The 14,447-nt window shown below is 45.6% G+C and overlaps 1 protein-coding gene across 2 annotated transcripts in view; it reads right to left on the bottom strand.

Annotated features, from left to right (window-relative positions):
- The window catches only part of CHCHD6 (coiled-coil-helix-coiled-coil-helix domain containing 6), a 306,107-nt gene that overhangs the window by 269,412 nt on the left and 22,248 nt on the right, over positions 1–14,447 (bottom strand). The gene's annotated exons all lie outside the window — the stretch shown is intronic.

Here is a 14,447-nt window from a genome sequence, read left to right as displayed (position 1 = left end):
CTATTATATTCTAGATCAGGGGTCCTCAAACTTTTCAAAGAAAGGGACAATAATCGTCTTTCAGACTTTAGTAGGGGTCAAACTTTGGCCAGTGGGAGTAGAAAATGCCCTGGCATCAACAAGAGTAGCAAACCCTTGCTCAATGTTAAGTAGGAGGAAAAAAAATGCCCTAGGGTTGGTGGTCTGTAGGGCTACAAAATGACTTGTGGTCAATGCTAGTTGGAATAATTCCCCATCCTTGGTGTCAGCGGAAAGAATAGTGCTTGGTGTCGATTAATAGTCGAATAATAGTGCCCCCATCATCAGTGCCAATGGGATAATAGTGATCCATCTTGGGGACAGTGGGAGAAACAGTGTCCCATTGTTAGGAGTCGGTAGGAGGAATAACGCCCCATCATTGGTGGATAGGGCCCCTATCAATGGGCGGAACAATGCTACATCGTGGGTGACAATAAGAGGAATAGTGACCCATCCCAGTGTCAGTGACAGGTATAGTGCCCTATTGTTAGGGTCAGTGGGAGGAACAGTGCCCCAATATTGGCTTTAGTGGTAGGGATTTTGTCCCATTATTTGAGCCAGTGGGAGGAAGAGTGCCCCATCGCTGGTGCCAGTGGGAGGAAGAGTGCCCCGTCGCTGGTGCCAGTGGGAGGAAGAGTGTGCCATCTATAGGATCAGTTGAAGGAAAAGTTCCCCCATCACTGGTGTCATTGTTGATATCAGTGGGAGGAAAGTTGCCCCATTGTTGGTGTCAGCGGGAGGAACAGTGCCCCGTTGTTAGGGATCAGTAGGACAAATAGTGCCCCATCAGTTTTTTTTTTATGCGTTTGTATAGCAGAAAGTAAAAACTACCGGTATAGTTTTGTTTTTATTTTTTTAAATATTTAGTATTTTTTTGTTTATACAATACAAAATAAAAATTCTGCTGTGATCAAATACCTCCATTTGTGTGAAAAAAAATTATATAAAATTTAATTTGATTTGGGTAAAGTGTTGCATGACCGCACAATTGCCAATTAAAGTAGCACAGTGCTAAATAGCAAAAAATGCTCTGGTCAAAACACACCTTTTACCACCAATTTCTTTGATTCAGCCAGTGCAATTACCTAAAATCTGCTTTAAGGTCAAAGGGATAAAACGGCAACTGAAAGCTAAAATTAGGCTTTCAAAGGAAGTGCCAGCTCTGTGACTCAGGAGTAGAATTGATCTCCAGCGTTTTCGCACACTCCACGTGCAGAGCCCGCCAGGAAGTCGGCACTGTGCTAATCACAAGCAGTGAGACATTGTTCCGATGCTAGGCTGCAGAGATCAAGAAAGGTCTCACTGCCCGTGATTAGCGCAGTGCCGACTTCCTGGCGGGCTCTGCACGTGGGCTGTGCGAACACACTGGAGCTCATCCCTACTCAGGAGCAGAAGAAGGAGGAAGTACAGGCCAGCTTCCGAATGAGAAAACGCTCCAGGTGGTCACGATTTTCACTACTAGGCCAGAGACCGAGCTGGAGGTAGAGCAGTGGGCCAGAGGACTGCAGGGCCAGAAAAGTATGGTCATCCCCCCTAAGCTATGAATGCTTTCAAGTGCATCACTTCGCAAATCGTTAGGCCAGACAAGTAGTTCTCATGTACACCGTACATGAGCCATTTATCTGGAGTTATCCTTTAATGCCGGTAACGGGAGCTTGGACGGCTGCCTGGTAAAAAACCATTCACATGGACAATGCAAACACCACTTCAGTGCAGTGGAAGAGCACTAAGCTCGGAGAGCTTCATTGAGATTCTGCACACAGTTCTGCCGCTGTATTTCTATTAATGTCCAACGTGTGTCAGCCTTAAGATAAGGGTTTCTACATCATGTCCGAGCAACCATCTAGAGAATGGGACGCGTGTAAGCTATTGCCCGCTACTTAAATCCTTGGGAAAGGAGTGACAGAGCTATCTGCCCGCCACACGTGCAGGTGGTCCCAGATAAGGCTGGTAACACGGGAAGGGAAAGAAGAGAGGGGGGGGGGGGAACAGGACAGAAATTAATGATGTGACAGTTGCGGGAGAGGTTGAGGGCACGGCGTCACAAATCAATGTCACAGCCCGGTGCCCTTGTAAAGAGCAAGTGTGCCATGTTCATCGCGTGGGCCGGACGACGCACAAAACAGATGTCAGATCGTTTGTGTCTAATCTTCATATTAATCTGCATCGCTGAGGGCAGCTGGAGGCATCATCAGCGCTCACAATAGACCTGCGTAATTTAGGAAGAATATTATTAAACATTCGCCCGTCCTACTCTACCCTTTAAATTAATCATCGCCGAAATGTGGTTGTCGTCGTAACCGCGACGGCGTGCGCCGTGTTCGAAAGAAAAAGAATCTCTTGAATGGAAACTGGAGCATTTTCAGCAAGTACATATTTTAAAAGGGGTTGTAAACCCTTATGTTTTTTCACCTTAATGCTTTATCCCCCCCCCCAAAAAAAAAAGACCCGAAATTTTGTAAAATAAAAGTTTTTCTCAGTTTGTCAGTAAATTTTGCAAATAAGTAATTTTTCTCCTTCACTGATGGGCGCTGATGAGGCGGCACGGATAGGCTGCACTGATGGGCATTGATGAGGCGGCACAAATATGCCGCACTTATGGGCACTGATAGGCAGCACTGACAGGTGGCACTGGGCACAGATAGGCGGCATAGATAGGCAGCAGTGATGGGCAGCACTAACTGGCATCACTTGTGGGCACTGATTGGTGGCAATTATGGGCACTGGTTGGCATGGCTTGCTGGCAGTGGTGGGCAATGCATCCTTTGCATTAAAGGTGAAAAAACTTCTTCTAACTTCTTCTAATGACCGGCCCCCTAGCCCCCGTTTTACTCACCTGAGCCCTGGAATTTCCCACGGTGGAGACACGCTCTTCCTCTGCCCGGGGTTCTCGGCTCTTGATTTGATAAATGGATAGCAGCGCAGCCATTGGCTCCTGCTGCTGTCAATCAAATGAAAGCAATCAAATCTAATGACGCGGGTGCCGGGGCCGAGTCCTATATTCGGCATCTATAGACGCCGAATGCTGGACTCGGGAGCACGCCCACAAGGTAACCCTCTGGGAGAGCACTTATCCTAGGGGGTTAAATGATGCGGTGAGGAGCCGCGAGAGCCGCCGTAAAACCCCAGAAGTCAAGGATCGAGGCCACTGTGCAAAATGAACTGCACAGTGGAGGGAAGTAGGACAAGTTTGTTATTTAAAAACAAAATAAAAAAACTAAGCCTTACAATCACTTTAAGTTGTTATGTTAAAGTGGAGTTCCACCCACATTTTTCACTCCTCACCATGCAGTATAAATGTGCATCCTTAAAATTGGCAATTTATTTTTATTTTTTCTGTTCACTTACCCGATTTATGCCTATATCTAACTTCACTTCCTCCTTTAGCGGCCGTGGAGCCGTTCGTCATTTCCGGTTTTGCATTGGCTTCTGGGAGATCTTGGCCAGCTTGGCATGGCACTGCTCTTGTAACATTTAACATTGGCGTCTATGGAAAATATTGGTCAGCTTGGCATGGCAAGTTGACCAAGATTTCCCTGCACTGCACATGCATGAGATCGGCAATTGCATGCTGGGTAGCCAGCATGCATGGAATCCAGGAAGGAGGACACTGTGGCTTCAGATGCCCACACTGGAGATGGCCGCGCTGTGGAGGAATTTCACAAAGTAAGAAAATTAGGCCCCTTTCACACTGGGGCGGGAGGTGCGGTGGCGGTATAGCGCCGCTAAAAATAGCAGCGCTATATCGTCGGAATTGCGGTGTTAGCGGCCGAAAAAGGGTCAATACCGCCCGCAATGCGCCTCTGCAGAGGCGCATTGTGGGCGGTATTGCCCCGCGGTTTCCCATTGTTTTAAATGGGAAGGAGCGGTATACCAAAGATGCTGCTGGCAGGAGATATTTTTCTCTCCCGCCAGCGCATCGCCTCAGTGTGAAAGCCCTCTGGCTTTCACATTGAGAATGCTGGGCAGGAATTTTTCAGGCGGTATTTAGGCGCTATTTTTAGCGATAAACCGCCTGAAAAAACTCCTCAGTGTGTAAGGGGCCTTATGCTGTACAAATAGAAAACTGGCCATAGATTACAGCATACCTTTGTTACATTGCATGAGACATGTGTATTCTAGGGGTATTTTTATCCTAAAAGTCATATTTCGCTCGAAACTCCGCTTTAACCTTTACCTGAAAGCAGTAGTAGAGTATTGCACTGTGGTGGCCATCGATTAATGCAGAAAGTTTGGAGTTTAAGGGATGCAAACTTTTGGGAATGCCTTAGATTCCTTCAGTTTTTTACATTGCTCAAATTGTATAAAAACCTTAAAGTGGTTGTAAAGGAAGATGTTTTTTTTTTTTTTTATCTTAATACATTCAATGCATTAAAGATGAAAAAAAAACTGTGTGCAGACCCCCCCCCCCCCCCCCCCCCCGCCCCCCAGCACATACCTGAGCCCCATCTCGATCCAGCAATGTTGCACAAGAGACTCAGCTGTCCGGGACTCCCCTCCTCATTGGCTGAGACAGCAGCGTGGCGCCATTGCCCCCCGCTGCTGTCAATCGAGGCCAGTAAGAAGAGAAAAGAGGCAGGGCAGGACCACTACGCACAAAGTGCAGAGTTCAGAGGTGCGCTACCCACAAAGTGCATAGTTCTGGGGCGTGCCATGGACAGAATGCAGAGTTCAGACGTGCACTACGTACAGAGTTCAGAGGTGCACCATGTACAGAGTTCAGAGGTGCACTACGTACAGAGGTCAGAGGTGCACTACGTACAGAGGTGCACTACGTACAGAGGTCAGAGGTGCACTACGTACAGAGGTCAGAGGTGCACTACGTACAGAGGTCAGAGGTGCACTACGTACAGAGGTCAGAGGTGCACTACGTACAGAGGTCAGAGGTGCACTACGTACAGAGGTCAGAGGTGCACTACGTACAGAGGTCAGAGGTGCACTACGTACATAGTTCTGGGGCATGCCATGGACAGAATGCAGAGTTCAGAGGTGCACCATGTACAGAGTTCAGAGGTGCACTACGTACAGAGGTCAGAGGTGCACTACGTACAGAGGTCAGAGGTGCACTACGTACATAGTTCTGGGGCGTGCCATGGACAGAATGCAGAGTTCAGAGGTGCACTACGTACAGAGTTCAGAGGTGCACCATGTACAGAGGTCAGAGGTGCACTACGTACAGAGGTCAGAGGTGCACTACGTACAGAGGTCAGAGGTGCACTACGTACAGAGGTCAGAGGTGCACTACGTACAGAGGTCAGAGGTGCACTACGTACAGAGGTCAGAGGTGCACTACGTACAGAGGACAGAGGTGCACTACGTACAGAGGACAGAGGTGCACTACGTACAGAGGACAGAGGTGCACTACGTACAGAGGTCAGAGGTGCACTACGTACAGAGTTCTGGGGCGTGCTATGTACAGAATGCAGAATTCAGAGGTGCATTATGTACAGAATGCAGAGTTTAGAGGTGTACTATGCACAGAATGCAAAGTTCAGAGGTGTACTGTGTACAGAGAGTTCAGGTGTGTGCTATGCACAGTAGCAGGAATCAGCTCTCTTTCACAGGCTGTTCACATCGCACTTCGCCTGGGTGCGAGAGTCACATGAAATGGTCTGGAGGGCAGGATTTGGCCCGCGGGCCTTGCGTTTGACTCATGTGCTTTAAAACCATGACCCTGGCCCAAATTGTTTTTGAGTTTTGGATAAAATTGGGGGAAGAGTTAGAACCATTTTCAGACTATTATTATTGTTTACGATCTGGCTATGAGAACACTTTGACAATACTTTAAACCAGGGCAGGAAGTGAATACAAAATGTCAAAATTAGATACAAACAGCAATAAAAGGTGGCTACAGGTTCCAACATTTTAGGTAGGTATTGAGACCACAATCAAATTTGATACCCCCCCCCGGAGCATGCGCCATTAAAAGCAAGTCAAATCAGCAATGGCAGCTTCCTTTACTTCTCACTTCACAGGCTCACTTTAGATTCTAAAAATGTGCGGCAGAGTTATTTCTTAACTAGACAAATACGGTGGTAAAGAAAGCGGTGCGGCAGTACCTTTAAGAAGAAAAAGCAGGTTGTATTTACACAGCCTTGTGTAATAATAAAGCACTCTGTAGGTTGGGGGGGGGGGGAGAAGCGCCATCATTTGCCGAGTCTCAGCAGCCATTAAAATAAAGTCACTGCAAGAACATCGGCCGCTGAAATCTGCACAAACCCTCGGAACGCAAATTAACCTTCAGAGTGGAGAGATAACAGCGGCAGAGGAGCAGAGGCGGCTGATGGTGGGAAATTTCTCAAACGAGTCAACTGAACCGAGATGGAGTGCAATAAGTGCGGCGGGAAGCTACGGCGGGGGAAAGCTCTTCTTGACATGAAAGTAAGCAGAATTCCAAAACAGCGAAAAAATATTACAAAGCCACACATTAACCACAACTCGACAGACCATTGAAAAACCTCCCCACCTCTAAGCTGATCTCCAGGCAAACAGCTAAATAAATCAGAATAAATACATATATGTGAACTTTTTAATTATGGTTTTGCCATTTTTATGATCAACTAACCCCTGATTACACCCTAGTCCAGGACCCACCACCCGGTGATCTGCTGTGCTGGTTCCAGCTATCGTGGAAGTTCCAGCGAACGCGCAAACTGCTGTGCTGAGATGGTTCCAGCTATCGGGAAAGTTCCTTCAAGGACTGCGCAGGTGCAAACTTGCTGACGGAAATCCCCGAACGGCGGCCGGCATCCAGGGCGGCGTGGATTTCGAGGTAAGTGGCCAGTCGGCCTCACGTCCTCGCTGCGCTCGGATGGCTCGCTGCGCTCGCTCGGCCTCCTGGCTCTTTTTTTAACATCCTCCAATCCACGGGGATGTTAAAGAATGAGCCTGGATGCCGGGCGAGGTTCGGAGATTTCCGTCGGGAAGTTTGCGCCTGCGCAGTCAGTGAAGGAACTTCCCCGTTAGGGGAACATTGAGGACAAGTCACCGGCATGTGATTGGCCAGTCAAGAACAGCAGAACATTTGGTGGGGACAACCATCTGCTCTCACCTCCAGTAAGGATGTTAAAGCACATGAAACCCCAACCATTGAAACTCATATCAGCTATGTGTAAATATTTATTTCAAAAGGTAAATTTACAATATTTTTTAATCTGCAACTTTAAAAAAAATCCCTGATGATCCTGCCATGAGGGTCTTGTTCAAGAACTTCCTACTCCCCATCCAACGGTGCTCCTGTGGGATAGCCAGGACTTGCCTGGCTCCTGGAAAATATATATATATATATATATATATATATATATATATATATATATATATATATATATATATATATATATATATATATATATATATATATATATATATATATATATATATATATATATATATATAATATATTAGTGGGCAGTGCTCACAGGGGACTAGATCTTTAGTGGAGCAATGGTGGCTGGTGATACCTCCACGTCAGTCAAATAGAGAAAAATGTAGCTCCAATACGGTGAGTGTTGTAGGCGATGTAGAACCCCCCCCCCTGTGGCAATGTAGGATTAGAAAATCATCTTCCTCCTATGGTCATTGAAACTATGTGTCCCTTGTAACGGGAGGGCCCTGGGACCCAGAAGCTCTTACACAGAATGACTCAAAAGGAAATAAGGGACATATGTTGGATTGTTTTAACATGGGTCTGTAATCCACAATATATTCAAGAATGTCTGCAAGATTGATTTACAGGTTGTTGATTCTGAACCCAACAGGTCAATAAGAAAGAGTGACTCATTTAATGTGGGAGCACAGACTGTTAAGGTGTTTAATGTCGTCTGCTACTGTCATGAAAAACGAACCTTAGTCTGGCTCTCAAGAACCTTTCATTGTGTGATGCTAAATGTGTATTGTATAGCAGGTGAGAAGAGCTTATCTCGGAATCACCTTGTCTGGGTAAATGATTAGTAATTAGCTCATGTAGATTATCTCGGATTCAGAATGGCTGTCTCCTAAAAGATGTGTATTGAGCTCCATGTGTCATGTTGTGGGTGGAGTAGGGTCATTGTTCATTGTGGTTCCTAAACTGTATATAAGAAGCACGATTTTTCCATTAAAAGGCTATTCCTGTTGAACCAGAGAACAGAGCTGTGTGTCTCGTTTCTGGGGAATCTGTATGGGCCATGTTCGTCTGCCGGAATGTGGAGTGTCGATAAGCTGTCTTGGGTTTGGAATGGAATATCGTAAACGGCGTTGACCCCTGACCGTTACATCCCTGTACTTCTAGTGAGGGTTAGAGTTGGGCAAAAGTTCAGCCCGAACATCGCCGTTCGCCCAAATTTGCAGGGCGTTGGGCAGATGTTCGCCCCACTGAATGCTCTGCAATGCAGTGCACTCTAAGTAGGGTTGTCCCGATACCAATACTAGTATCGGTATCGGGACCGATTACGAGTATTTGCGGGAGTACTTGTACTCCCGCAAATACCCCCGATGCCAGATCCGATTGTCAGTTAAAGCGACGCAGTGCCAAATCGCAAAAAGGGGCCTGGTCTTTTACCTGCATTTTGGTCCATTTCTTCCCCATTCTGATGCTCGGTTTGAAATTCAGAAAGTCGTCTTCACCACGGATAGATGCCTAAATGCATTGAGTTGCTGCCATGTGATTGGCTGATTAGCAATTTGTGTTACCAAGCAATTGAACAGGTGTACCTAAAAAAGTGGCCAGCGAGTGTAAACTCCGCAGCTAAACTGAGTGAACTTCGCACAGCTCCAGAGACCGCTGGAGAGCATTAACAGTTTACCGATCGGTTTCACTTGATATCTGAAGCCGCACTATTCTCCTCCATCTAAATCTGCCATCCAGGGCCTGGCAGAGCCTCATAAATGTGTCACGGCCGGACATTTCCTAGTTGCGCAGAGCCGCCATCTCCGCCTCCGGGCCCAAGACCATAAATCCAGCCCGTCGCGCCTCTCCCCGCCAGCAACTATGATTTACACCGCATAAATTAGTTTTCCATCAATTTTTCTCTTTGCATTTATTACTGAGTTTTATTTTATATCTTCAGAGTTAACAACGAATATATTTATCTTCCCCCCTCCGGTAGGTAATCCATGCGTGTGCCCCCCTCTTCCCTGCACAAATTCAAAAAGAATAATGTCTTTTGCACTTGTTAATGTACACGCTGATAATTGGAGACAGAAATGCTGAATATTAACAGCAGTCAGCAAGTATTAACAATGATAACACACTGGGGGAGGTCAGCGGAGATCCATGGAACATGCAGTTCTACAGAATAACCGAGAACTGCTGTAGGCTTTATCGGATTAACCCCATCAATCCCAAAAGGGAGATGCCACGTGCAGTTTGCGGTCTTTAAAGCGGATCTGAAGTCAAAAAGTTTTGATATGTTATAGAGAAGATTTAGGAATGTTAATTGAGTCCAAGCTGGACCCTGATCTCCCTTCTTTTTTTTTTTTTTCATATTTAAATCTTTTATTTTATTTTTCTTTTATGGTAAGGTTCACAGAAGGTTAACATATCTTATACAATGGATACATAATCATATAGTTCTTATCACTACACACTTATGATGGGCTAGCAAATAAACAGGTTGGGATTCAGAAACTTAAGAAGAATAAACCAAAAGCAGTACCTCCCCGGACCTTGATCTCCCTTCTTCCCAAAAAAAAGAGAAGATGTATTGAAATTTTCAAAAGAACATAAAAGTACAAAACAGTACAATGATTTTCTTTGGTCCATCTCAGTGTACAATACCGGTTACAAAAGAAAAGATGTTGTCAATCAGTAGCATATAACCTATAAGCAGCGGCGGTCCGTCCATAGAGGGCGCTGGAGCGCCGCCCCCTCTGGCTTCGCACCGCCACTGAAAAAAACATACATTCATGCATTGCATGAATATATGTTATTGTTGCCAGCTGCCGCTGGTCTATTCAGGTGGCCGGACATTGAGCGCCGACCACCTGAATAACGGCAGCTGGTTGGCTGTGCGGAAGTGCCTATCGGAGCCAGTGGCTCTGATAGGCTTTCCGAGTACAGACCTCGGCTCCCGGATGTCTTATCCAGGGAACGTACGGGGGGGGGGGGGGGGGGGTTCCTTGGATAAGACGGACGGCCGTCTCAGTCAATCAGGTTCACCGATTCTGGTTATCAGTAACCTGATTGGCTGAAGCGTCACCAAGGCGGAAGAAGACATCGCGGGACGTCGAAGGATTAAGGTAAGTGCATTTTACAGGGCACAGTGGCGACAAAAGGCACAGTGGCATCAATGGGCACAGTAGTGACAATGGGCACAGTGGCAACAATGAAAGGGCACAGTGACATGCACAGTAGTGACAATGGGCACAGTGGCATCAATGGGCACAGTGGAAACAATTAAAGGGCACAGTGGTGAGAATTGAGGGGCATAGTGGTGACAATTGAGGGGCATAGTGGTAACAATTGTCACATAGTGGCGACAATTGAGGGGCACAGTGGCTGCGTTTGATGGCATGGCACAGTGGTGACAATTGATGGCACAGTGGCTGCGTTTTGATGGCATGGCACAGTGACTGCGTTTGATGGCATGGCACAGTGGCTGCGTTTGATGGCATGGCACAGTGGTGACAATTGATGGCACAGTGGCTGCGTTTGATGGCATGGCACAGTGACTGCGTTTGATGGCATGGCACAGCGGCTGCGTTTGATGGCATGGCACAGCGGCTGCGTTTGATGGCATGGCACAGTGGTGACAATTGATGGCACAGTGGCTGCGTTTGATGGCATGGCACAGCGGCTGCGTTTGATGGCATGGCACAGCGGCTGCATTTGATGGCATGGCACAGCGGCTGCATTTGATGGCATGGCACAGCGGCTGCATTTGATGGCATGGCACAGTGGTGCGAATTGATGGCATAGTGACTGCATTTGATGGCATGGCACAGTGGTGACAATTGATGCCACAGTGGCTGCGTTTGATGGCATGGCACAGTGACTGCATTTGATGGCATGGCACAGTGGTGACAATTGATGGCACAGTGGCTGCATTTGATGGGCACAGTGAGGCTGCAATTTTTTTGCGCCTCACCAAAAGTTTTGAGCACCAGCCGCCACTGCCTATAAGTAACACATTATGTGGTCAGGTAGCCGAGCCATAAGTTACATGCATCCAACATTTCCATCCAGTACAGCTCCACTTTCCTTTTGTAGGTCCTGCTTAACAAAGTTCCATTTTAGCCCATCTGTTCCTACTCCGTTCCTCTCCTATCTTCCATACCGGAAACACATTCACAGTCTAAAACCAGCTATGAATTTGTACTCTCTTCAACAAAAAGAATATATATTTTTACTTCTTCATTAAAAATAGACAGTATTCTTGTGCATTCTTATTTTCAAAAATAAATCTAACAAACCATTTATCCGTTTGGGATTAAACTCCTAGAGATAACCACCCAGCGCTGGTCTGCAATCCTATTAGCTCCTCCACAAATCCCTCACAAGGCCTCATCTCAGAGAATTAATTTCATTGTTCTATTAGGTAGATACATATCCGGATAAGATCTATCTTCAAAAGGGAGAGTACTGTCAGCTCAGCCAGCTGGAAATACATTACTGAGGCTGATTTCAAAGAAACTAATCCTCTCTATGTGTACAGCTCAGAACCCTCCCCGATTAGGCCCCGATCGCAGCTTCCTTTTCATCATGGAGGCACTTCAGCCGTGCGGTTACTACCCAGAGCTCCGGAGCTGTCAATTACCATAATTAAAAGACCGGCTTTATCTGAAGAAGATTTTTTTTTAAGGTAAATCGTATATATATCACTTTTAAAAAAAAAGACGCTATGATCCAAATAATGAAAATATTAAATATTTAAAAAGGGGGGAAATCTATGGTTGAAGCTTTTATACAAGTTCAGATAGGCATGAAAGACTTGGATCTAAAATATTAAATAATATTAATCAGAGCTTTTTTTCTCAGAAAATAGGTGCAGGAACTCAACCACGACCCCGTTCAGATAAAAAAAAAAAAACAGTAGAAGGGTCTTAAAGGGGCAATAAATAGCAGGATTGCATTACATACAGGGTGCAGAGTTCAGGGGGGTTACACACAGAGTGCAGAGCTGTCACTTGTAAACACAGAAACCAGACTTCTGTGTTTACAAGTGATTGTGGTGAGCAGGCACCAAAGGGTCTGAGTCAGAGGTGGTGGAACTGAGTTTCCCCAAGTTCCCCCTGAAAAAAAGCCCTGATATTAATAAAGTGTTAGAAGACTCATCTCCCTTAAAAGTGGTGGTTATTTCTCCGGAAAAAAAAATAAACATAAAAATGGTCCCCCTGCAGGCCAATGTCATATTGTGCTAGTATGTGCCGCATACTAGCACTTTCCGACAGACTTACCTGTGAAGTGGATCCCTCCAGTGGAGCAATGTCACCATCTTCAAGCCGTCTTCCTTCCGGGATCACCCACTCTGACCACTTGAATGACCAGGTCGCAATGACATCACTCCCACGCAAAGGAGCCACAAACGCGTTATAGCGCTCTGAATGGACGCCACAGTCGAGTGTGCCATCCATTCAGAGTGCAGTTCACATGCGCTGGTGATGTCATTCCCCCCCGGTGACGGTGCAACCCTAGATCCAGGTACTGCCCTATTCCATTAACGTTCAGGGGAACAATTGAAAAAGAGATGCCAAATGTGACACCGGAGGGGGGGGGGGGGGAGGATTCCGAAAAGCAGAGGTTCACTTTTTGTGTGGACCTCCACTTTAAGTGGACAAGGCCAGGGGGACTAGAAAAAAAACAAAAAACGGGAGTGAAGTTCCTTTTTAACATTTCAGGTTTAAAGTATAACTAAAAGGCAAAACTTTTTTTTAGTGTTGAGTGTAGATCGATAAGAATCCCAGTCGTTTTTTTTTTTTTGCTGGCTGTGTCCCCTTCAGGAAAATACGCTCTTTAGTTATCCTGTGTACCATCATCATTGAAAGTGAATGTAAAAGAAAATGCTAAATTTTGGGTGATCCACAGAAAATTGAGGAAATCTTCCAATGGGGGCTTTGGTGATGTGGGGGGTCCCCTTGTTTTGCAGGGATTTATTTTCACTTCCTGTTTGGCAATGGGACACAGATGGCAAAAAAAAAATCTGACAGGCGTTATAACCCTCCCTTGCTCTATCCAAAATTTATAAAAAGTTTTGCCTATAGTTCTACTTTAAAGCGGGGGTTCTCCCTAAAAAAAATTTTTTCTAGCATCTCATTCAGCATAGTAGCGTGAGCTACAGTATGCCTTTATATTTTTTTTTGGCGCTGTACTCACTGTGTAATCGCGTAGTAAAGTTTCAGGGGAATGGGCGTTCCTATTCAGAGGGCTCGTGATTGACGGCCGGCTATGGCGCGTCACGCTTCACGGAAATAGCCGAAATAGGTGTTTGCTCTTCACGGCGCCTGCGCAGTCAGCTCCGATGTCTGTGCGCAGGCGCCGTATAGTGCCGGGAAGAGCCGAGACCTACTCCGGCTATTTTCGTGAAGCGTGACGCGCCATAGCCGGCCGTCAATCACGAGCCCTCTGAATAGGAACGCCCATTCCCTGCGGGGAGTCTGAAATTTTACTACGCGATTAAACAGTGAGTACGGCGCCAAAAAAAAATATAAAGGCATACTGTAGCTCGCGCTACTATGCTGAATGAGAAGCTATAAAGTTGTTTTTTAGGGTGAAACACCGCTTTAACACCAGCGGTTTGCCTCTCTTATGGCCCGTACACACGATCTGAATATCGTACGACTTTTTTCGCTTAATAGTCGCAAGTAGAAATTGAATAGGTTACTAAAGTCACGAAAATTCTCGTACGACAGAAAAAAGAAAATGAATAAAATCGGAAGTGATGTCATGTGTTGTAATGTATTTTTATTGTATTTTCGTACGATAAATATACTGACATAAACGGAAAAAAAAAAAATAGTACGATACGGTATCGTACGAGGAAAATTTCCGTGCTTGTCCGATCTAATAATAATCGGATGAACTGTCGTGATCAGCTATCAAAAGTAGTGTACACACGATCCGAAAATCATACGATTCTTCCTCGGACGTCAGTTTTCGTCCGATATTCGGATCGTGTGTACAGGCCATTAGGGTGAATAATTGTTGGAAAAGCCTGAAAATATTTACTATATGAAGTCACCAAACTAAGACTCTTCTTTAAAATAAACCTAGTACATGGTTGTCAAATAATAATAATAATAAAAAAAAAAAATCCATAAAGTAGCCTTCGATTACTTTTTAGTTGTTCCCATGCTGTGCCTAATGTGTTCTTCTGGCTGCTCATTAATGATAATTTTTTTTTTTTTTTGTAAAAGGAACCAATTAGAAATAGGAAACCAAAAACTCCTCACCACAGCGGTTATACCAGCACAGCCTTAATTCTCAAGGATGGCAAGTTATTGACTTATTTGTA

The sequence above is a fragment of the Rana temporaria genome, chromosome 7 (genome assembly GCF_905171775.1).
Source record: "Rana temporaria chromosome 7, aRanTem1.1, whole genome shotgun sequence".
Taxonomy (NCBI): domain Eukaryota; kingdom Metazoa; phylum Chordata; class Amphibia; order Anura; family Ranidae; genus Rana; species Rana temporaria.
Note: the sequence above shows the minus strand (reverse complement) of the source record. Positions and strands in the feature narration are given on the sequence as shown.